Here is a 9,092-nt window from a genome sequence, read left to right as displayed (position 1 = left end):
GACCCCTGTCAGTAACATCAGGACTTATGAATAGCCAACTTCCTTCATGACCCCTACTTTAGAGTGCTATGGTCTTCCCTCTTTGCAAAGGTCATTTCAATATCCTTTCTCTTGGACCTCCAACCATGCCCTGCCCACACCTTTCTCGCAGAAGATAGCTTTGCCTCCTGGTCAGAGAAACACCAAAGTCATCAAGCAGGAGAGCTCCCCGCTCCCCCTGAAACATAAGAAAGGGACCTTATTTGGGAAAAGGGCATTTGTAGCTATTCAATTCGTGTAATAATTCTAAAACAAGGCCATCCTAGAGTAGGATGGGCACTACCTTCGATGACAAGGGTCTTTATAAGACAAGAGAAGGGAAGAGGATGCACAAAAAGTGGGTGAAGAGCAAGGCAGAGCCCGGAGTGATGTGACCTCCAGATCCTAGGAAAGGAACACGGGACACCTCCTCCCCGCCACGGGTCTCTTCTGGCTCACAGCAACTCACAGGACAGAGCACGAGGGCTCCACTGGGTTTCCAAAGCTGTCGATCTCTGTAGGATTAGAAAGCCCCACCTTGCCAGGACAGGGGCTTCTCCTTTGACGTCTCCAAAAGGAAAGGACCTACCAACACCTTGATTTCTGACTTCTGGTCTCTAGAACTGTGAAAGAAAATATTTCTGCTACTTCACAAAGTTTATGATAATTTGCTATGGCAACTCTAGGGAACCAATTCACCCACTGAATATACCTCTCTTATTTCTCTGAGGGGGTATTAGTAGTAATAACCCCTCCACTTGGACTCAGGATTCCACCCTTGTTGATTTTCTTAGGGACTTGATGCCACTTTCAAGTAAAAGGGAGTTTCAAAAATTTGTGGAACAAAAACCGTTCTCTTTCCATTTCATTTTCCCATGAACTTTTTGAAACCCCCATGTGTAACCATCCCCTTTTAAAGACTCCTTTTAAGTGGAGAGTTGCCACTGACATTATTTTTTTTTAATATCATTTCACTAGAGTAGAGTGCTGGTGGTGTAGTGGTTATGTGTGGGGCTGCCAACTGCAAGGTCAGCAGTTTGAAACCACCAGCCGCTCTGAGGAAGGAAGATGGGGATTTCTAGACCTGTAAAGAGTTATCATCTCAGAAATTCCCAGGTGCAATTCTACCCTGTCCTGTAGGGTCGCTATGAGTTGGCATCCACTCAATGGCAGTGAAGTTTTTTTTGGTTTGTTTTTAAGTTTTCTTGGCACGTAATTCACATATAATAAAATTCAATAGTTAAGTCACATTAAACGTAGTTGTAAAATCATCTCCACAATCAATTTTAGAACGCTTACTTCTTTCTTGGACTCATGTTATCAGCTCCCCAGCTCCCTGCAACCTCCCTGACTCTACCCCCAAGAAACAATCAGGGTAGACCATGTCTCTGTAGTGCTAACAAACCTGGATTTCATACACAGAAAAACAAAACAAAAAACACTGCACTCTGCATAATAGCAAAATTACTCACATTCCTGGTCTGTGGTCTTCACTGGAGGTTTAATCCGTGTATGGACCCTGTCCTTAGGCAAACCAAGCGTTTACAATTTAAGTTCTGATTCCAGTCCCTCCTTTGGGTTTGAATTTTATCATTCATAATCCTAGGATCATACAGGTTGGTGTGCGACTTCAGTGTGGGCCCAGAATTTTTTTTTAGACCTACTGGAAAAAATGCAGGACACCTAGATAACTTTAATTTCAGGTAAAACAAATAATTTTGAATATATATGTACTAAATACTATATAGACTTTAGTTATACCAAAAAATGTTATTTAAATAAAATTCCAACTTCACTCTGCATTCTGTATTTCCCCGCTAAATCTGGCAACCTAGAAAGGGCTTCTTGGCCACCCACCATATACGAATGGACTCTCCTGCTGCTAGGTGATGCAGTTTCCCTCCCGTCATTACGAATGGCACTGTCCGCTATTTCTCCAGCACGGGCATTCTCCTGGTTTTCCTCTATTTTAAAAACCATACCTGCTTGGTTTCTGATGCTGTTTTGTCCTCTTCCTACCGACCAGGATATTAGGAGTTAGTCCTGGGACCTTTTCTCTTTTGGCTCTAGGAGAGTAAATTAAAACAAAAACAAGATGTGGTAGTTACAGCATCTGGTGTCAATTTGGGACTTGATGGGATTACAAGTGAAGGGGTGGAGTCTAGTCTGTCAATCGGATCATAGCCAATGAGACCTCTGTGTGGGCATGGCCTTCTCCTGAGAATTCTGGGAACTCCTGTATTTTCCTCCTTGGAGACGGAAGATGTTGTCTCTCTCTGCCCACTCCCTTGGAGACTCTCTACTGACAAGGCTGACTCCCTGCAAGATATCCCTGGGGAGAAGCCACATAGACCTACCCTGATGCAGCCAGGACGCTGCACCTGGAGGAGCCTCGTGGAGACCCCTGCCAGCACTGAGATGTTTACAACACCACTGGAGCCAAAGACTTTCTCCCCACTGGCCTGTGAGTGTCCTGCATTCAGCATTATTGCATGTGTCTCCTGAGTCTAAAGAGGAATTTATAGATTGGTATCAGACATGCGCTAATATCTGACTTACGGGCTTGGTCTGGACTGTGTTGGGATACTTTCTTAATGTACAATTATCCTTTATATAAGACTCTCTCTTACACACATACAAGGGATCTTTTAAAAGTTTGTGGTAAATACCATTATCTATTAATTCTATTTTTCCACTAACTTTCAGACACTCCCTTCCATTGCTACTAAGATTGCAGTTCATACAGCCACTGGTTTATTCCAGGTTTATTATCCACTGGTTTATTCCAGGTAATATCCACTGGTTTATTCCAGGCCAAATGCATCTAAGCATGTCTCTTTGACCAGTGGATGACTGCAGACAAGTTCTTTCAGTCATACAATTGTCTTTGTCTCATTAGGGGCCTTCCAAAAGATGATTCAGGCAGAGCATGTCTGAGGGGATGTGCCAGGCCACTTAAATTCAAAGCAGGGAGGTTAGCGCAACAGGTTATGGTGACTGCTTTTCCAGATTTCACGGCACTCGTCTTGACAGAACATAGAAGGATCTGCAGGGGCTTATGTAGAGGTTTTCAAAAAGCAGAAAGCTTCACTGGGACGAAAAACAAAGGCCAACAAGTGTTTCCATCCTGCCATTTCTTGAGGGTAGCAAGTCCTGTCCTACAAGGATTTCACTGGAAAACGTGACCCCAATCCACCCTACAGCCTTGATCTTCAGGCTTTTCTTTGTTCCTCAAACTCAAAGTTGGTAAGAACCAGGTGAGGGAAGGTGAGCTGAAACCAACCCACAAACACCAAGAAGCATACTCACAAGAGAGCAAATGAACCTTCAGATACAAGGACTGGAAACCATGTCAGTGTATTTTTCAACCAAGTTGATAAGGCCTAATGTAGATACTGCATAACAATCAATATGCATGCATAGGCCAGAGCTGGGGGCCTGGTGGGAAAATTCATCTCAGTATCTGAGGAAGCAATTGGGTTCTGACTCAACTACCAGCTGGGAGTCCACCTTCTATGGGTCTGCCACATCTCTTGTCACCTGAGATTTTCATAAGAAACCCTTTTTTACATAGCGTTCTCAGAGCAACTAAAGATAATCAAGTTGATAGCCACCAAAGGTCTCGAACGAGGACAGGAGATTCCACACCCCGCTATTTCCTGACAACTCAACCATCTGAGAGATCCTAGTCCATTTCCTTTCACAGGAAACCCCACGCTGCTGACCACATTTCATACGTTCAAACTAAAGTTGTCATTCAATAGCCAAGGGAAACTTTCTGGAGGACTCTTGTGTTGAGATCAAGGAAGGCTGAGCAAATACCCTGTGTGTGCTTATCGCTATGAGCCCTGAAGTGTAAATGAGTGGGGAAGTGGCCTTTTGGTGTCAAAAGACCTGAGAAGACTCTTTTCCAAGTGGGACTGGAATTATTAGTAGATTTGTTGAGCTGAGAGGCATACTTCATCAGCTGTAAGTATTTTTAATTGGTTTCCAGGGAACACCTGTGTTAGGGTTATAAGCATCAAAGGCGATAAACAACTTAATTATCCTTCCAAAACCATTAGGAAAAAGTATCACTGTTGGTGAGCTGTCTTTGATGCCTTCTTTTGAAATGCCGTCCTGCTACTATTGTGAGGCTATTTGTAGAGTTCTTCCCAGAGCTTTGATACTCCCTTCCTAAATAGGATAGGCGATTAGAAGGGGATTAATAAAAGTAATAATATTTGCACTGGTCAAGTTAAGTTACTCCGGGGATAGCTTCTTTACCCAGGGAGGGTGGCGAGGAGCTGGGTGATACAAACAGTTAAGTACTTGGCTGATCACCAAAAGGCTGGAGGTTCAAATCCTCCCACAAATGCCCGGGAGGAAAGCCATGGAGAAGCTGATGGAGCTCAGCTCGACTCTGACAACACCTCGGGTTACCACAGCAACTGGCTTCTCTTTAGAGCAGAAGCAAGTTATTATCAGAAACCTTGAGTAGATGTGGGGCACCAGAGGCAGAAAATATGTGTGGAGTCAGGGAGTCCCAGGTCTGTCTTCCATTCTTTATCATGGAAGCTTCAGAGAGAAGTGGACCGCCCATCTCAGAGGCTGTGAAGGAAGGAAGGAAGGAAGGAAGGAAGGAAGGAAGGAAGGAAGGAAGGAAGGAAGGAAGGAAGGAAGGAAAGGAGGAAGGAAGGAAGGGAGGAAGAAAGGAAGGAAGGAAGGAAGGGTGTTCTTGGAAGCTTGCATTTGGTACATTTCCAATCACTGTCTTTATGTTTCATTCATGAAGACATCTGAAGGCATCACAACAGAATGTGGTGGCCTATTCATTTGTTAACAAGCCAGACTGTCTCCCCAAACACCTGTCTTTACTAATATCTTTACTAATATTCTCTCTTTGGATGAACATTTCCACCCCCCTCCCCATGCCCCCTTTTCCGATTTCTCTCTCGGGGAACCGTGTCTCTCACATCTTTAAAAGGCTCTACCGAAACAGGATACAACCTTTCCTGTAGAAAGGAGTACCAATCAAGAATTAGAATTCAAGTGGCATCTAGACATAGATTGTCCTGGATCCAGTTTTGCCCAGTAACCCACACTGAGTTCCTTCACATATCAATCTTGCTTCCTTTTATTTCTCTGTCACTTGGAAATTTTTCTGGCTTTCGGTTTCGCTCAAGGACATGGGGTTATGTTGTTACCCCTAACCTGTCTCTAAAGCTTGCAGAAATGAACGCAAAATTATGTTTTGAGGTCTTCCAAAGAAGTGCTATAAAGATTCAGGTGAATATACTACAATCATTTCAAAGCACTTTTTGGTTTAAAAACTTTTGGCTGTAGAGATTCACAGAGTTAGAAAGGAGCCCCCGGGAAGCTGTGTCTGTCTTATTTTATGGATGAAAAAACTGAGACCCATCTGGGAAATGAAGCAGGAATCTTAGCAAACTGCCCAGTGGCCCTTCTGATTGACTCTGCTGAGGGGAACATGGCTCGAAAATTGAGTCGAATCAGGTTTCACAAATATCTCCACATAATAACTTAGGTATTAGATACAATTAAAGGTAAGCACTGTGGCCACTATCTTTTCGATCCTGCCCCAAATCGTCAATGAATCACCAGGGTAAAACATAATTTCCTAAAGCTGTTTTGAAGCATGGAATGCTACATCACAAGAAAAGTTTCAGTTGGATTTTTTTTTTTTAAAGGATTGTCAAATAGTTGGCTCAATTGCTTTGGATTTAAACTGAGAGTAGTTTGCGTGTTGCTTAACCTTGATCCTATGGTGTGGGTGAGTATTCTTATTTTCGCGCCCCTGGGTCTATTAGCCTGAGGCTCGTAGCGGGCTCGTCGCAAACGTGTCTCCTTTCACACTGGCTTCTATCAGTGTCCATTTCCTTGTCTCTCTTTCCCTTTTCAGTTTGTCTGATTTAAATTCTTCCTGGAGGTTGATTGGAATTGTTTGTTAAGAAGAAAAGTTCCAACTCTCCCATTTACATACTACAAACTTTAGAAAAAGAGAACAGGTGGTCCAATTTTGATGATTTCATATCTGAGAGGTGGTAAGGTTTGAGTCCAGGGAAGCATTGAAAGAATCCAGGTTATTTCCAATGAAATCGCCCCAGTCTGCAGACCAAGACCACATAGGAGCCTCCATGTGCTCTGAAGACCCCCACAGCCCTCCTCATCTGAGCCTTCTTTATGAGATCTTTCTAAAGCAGCAATTCTCAACCTGTGGGTCATGACCCCTTTGGGGGTCGAATGACCCTTTCACAGGGGTCGCCTAAGACCATCAGAAAACACATATTTCCGATGGTCTTAGGAACCAAGACACCACTCTCCTCCATCCATCTCCAGGCGGGTCCGCCCACATGAAGATACACCCACTTATGAGTACCCGGCATAAAGACTGTTACCCATGCTGCACCATGCTTCAAGACAAATTTTCATTTATTTGTGATTAGAAATAAATATTTCCCAATATATAATTACATAGTGTTCTGTGAGTCATCACTGTGCTTTAATTATGTTCAATTTGTAACAATGAAAATCCATCCTGCATATCAGATATTTACATGATGATTCATAACAGTAGCAAAATGACAGTTACGAAGTAGCAACAAAAATAATCTTATGGTTGGGGGTCACCACAACACGAGAAACTATCTTAAAGGGTCATGGCATTAGGAAGGTTGATAACCACAGTTCTGAAGGATACTGATAAGAAAGATCCTTCGACAGAGCCTCAGGTTAGACTTGTTTCTATAGAGAAAGGCAAAGATTGAGTTTCACAATCTTTGATCAACCGTCAACCTGTGGTCACTTGGCTGTTTGGTAAGTTCTGCCTGTTGATGAACAAACCATGATTCATAGGAGCGTGACACTTGTGGTCTCTGGTTTTGAATAGAATGAATGGTGAGCTTCTAGTTGATTCTACCTCACAGCGCTCCTGGATACAGGACAGAGTAGAACTGCCCCATGGGCTTTCCCAAGCTGCCTCCCCATCATTCTCTTAGGGAGCAGCTGGTCGATTTGAACTGCCAACCTTTTAGCTGGCAGCTGAGTACTCCACCACCAGGGATCTTTCTGTACCTCCACAATACCCCCAGCCCCACCTCGGCGACAATTGTCCTGAAGTCATTTTCCAGTCCCAACTATGATGAAAAGACAGGACTCAAGCTTATTGGGAAATGTGGCTTTTTGCGACTGTGACTTGGCAGATCCTCTTGGTGGGGGAGGAGGGAGCTTTGGGACCCTTAATTTATGTACCCTGATATTTTTTTTAGCACAGTTTACACTCTTAATCATTGAGCACATAAAACTGTACTACTTAATATAGTTCTTCAGACCGCAGTGCATCATTTACAAATCTTTTGTCTTCCGATCATCTACACCTTTGGCACAGTTCTTGAAGACCGACGGCATCGTCATCCCACCTTCTCTTAACTTTGAAGTTGGCCTGTGGCTGGGCCGGACCAGGGAGATGAAGGAGCGGGTTTCCACTCAGAATGTTTTCCATCCGGATCCTTTCTTCTTCAGCCTTTTGTTCTTGCTCCTTCCTGGCCTGCTCTTCAGCTCTTTCGTTTTAAATTTTTTCTAGTTCTGCAAGGAGCACTGCCCTATCATCATCATCACTCTCCTCCTCAAAGTCTCCATCTTCATCCTCCTCGTCCAGGATGCATCAAGGTTGGTGGCAGGAAGCTGGTCCAGCCTGGGCTTCTTTGACCCTCGGGTTGGCCGATCGCGACTTTTCTCCCGTGCGGCAGCTTTCTCTCTCTCTCTTCCAATTCTCTTCTGAAGTCACGGTTGCGAACTTCTTCAGGGGCATCCTGAGTGGTTTGGGTGTATTTTATCTTTGTGTGAGAGGGTAGGTCTTTGCTGGAATACTGACGGTTGGCTCAAATCACCTTCTCCTTTTCCTCTTCCACCTCTTGCAGGTTCAAAAGTTGGCCTGGCTGCTGTGGTCATTTTTTTATATGTCCAGTCGCTCTCTTGGGCCGAGGTCTGACGCGGCAGCCTCCAGAGATCACACAGATACCATAGTTTGGTAAAACTATTTCTATCTACAATTACTAAAACTACTAAAATTAGTAGAAACATAATTTCCCCTAGCATCCTTCCCAACCAGGCGAGGCTTAGGGCTTTAACGTCAGATTGAACTTCAACGTTTGCAGAGGCGAAGCAACTAAGGGGAATTCTTTCTCTGAGAATATTTTATCCCAAATGTCTTATTTCTCAAGAACCCCCTATCATTTTTGACCCTATTGGTCCATTGCACCTGTCATTGTAACACTCGAACAGTGTGTGGCAACCTCCCCCCACCCCAAAACAGTTCTCTCTGGTCATTCCCCCCCCTTTACTAAACTCCGCACCTTCCCACCTCTACAGTCAGACTTCCAAACCCCGTGTTTCCACCCCTTAAGAGTTTGCTACAGAACCAGGAAGAGATGGAATATATCCACACATGCTAGGTGACATTAGCATTTTCGAGTACTCGTGTATGTTTCAAAGTCAAGCTATGATACCTGACACACTGTAAAGAGTCCATCAAGCAGAGCTATATACTCTTATTGATATCAATCGCTGCTTTTAAGGTGATTATCATTTCAGTGACTTCCCCATTGACATGAAAAGCAAAGACCCAAACTCATTGCCTTCAAGTGACTTCTAGCTCATAGCCACCTGGTGCAGAGTAGAACTCCCCGTCGGCTCCCAAGGTCGAACTCTTTCCAGAAGGCGACATCCTTCCCAGAGCATCTGGGGGCTTAGTGCTGAGCACCTTTCATTTAGCAGCTGGGTGCCGCCGGAGGTCCTAATTGAAGTGTGGAATGGGAAATTGTTCATGTCTCTTAGCAGACCCATGAGGGTGTGATCTTGCTGAGATTTTTTTTCAACCCTTCTAATGTCTCCCTTCTTCTGCACCTCGGGGTGCGCCAGCTCCTGGCAGCATATGACCGTGATCAAGCTGTCGGCAGGGATCGGGCAACTCCCAGTCCGGAAAGAACTGGCCACTTGGCAAAACTGCGGGGCAGCAGCTCCAGGACCACTCACTTCCTCGTCCCGAGGGAGCCGTATTTAGTGCAGTCTGAATT

The 9,092-nt window shown here is 44.4% G+C and overlaps 1 pseudogene; it reads right to left on the bottom strand.

The window, feature by feature from the left end:
* Window positions 1-7,330: 7,330 nt before the first annotated feature.
* Window positions 7,331-7,968, bottom strand: LOC142456080 (spliceosome-associated protein CWC15 homolog pseudogene; annotated as a pseudogene).
* Window positions 7,969-9,092: the final 1,124 nt, after the last annotated feature.

Source organism: Tenrec ecaudatus, chromosome 9 (genome assembly GCF_050624435.1).
Source record: "Tenrec ecaudatus isolate mTenEca1 chromosome 9, mTenEca1.hap1, whole genome shotgun sequence".
NCBI lineage: Eukaryota > Metazoa > Chordata > Mammalia > Afrosoricida > Tenrecidae > Tenrec > Tenrec ecaudatus.
The sequence above is the reverse complement of the archived record's forward strand: the minus strand, read 5'-3'. Positions and strand labels throughout refer to the sequence as shown.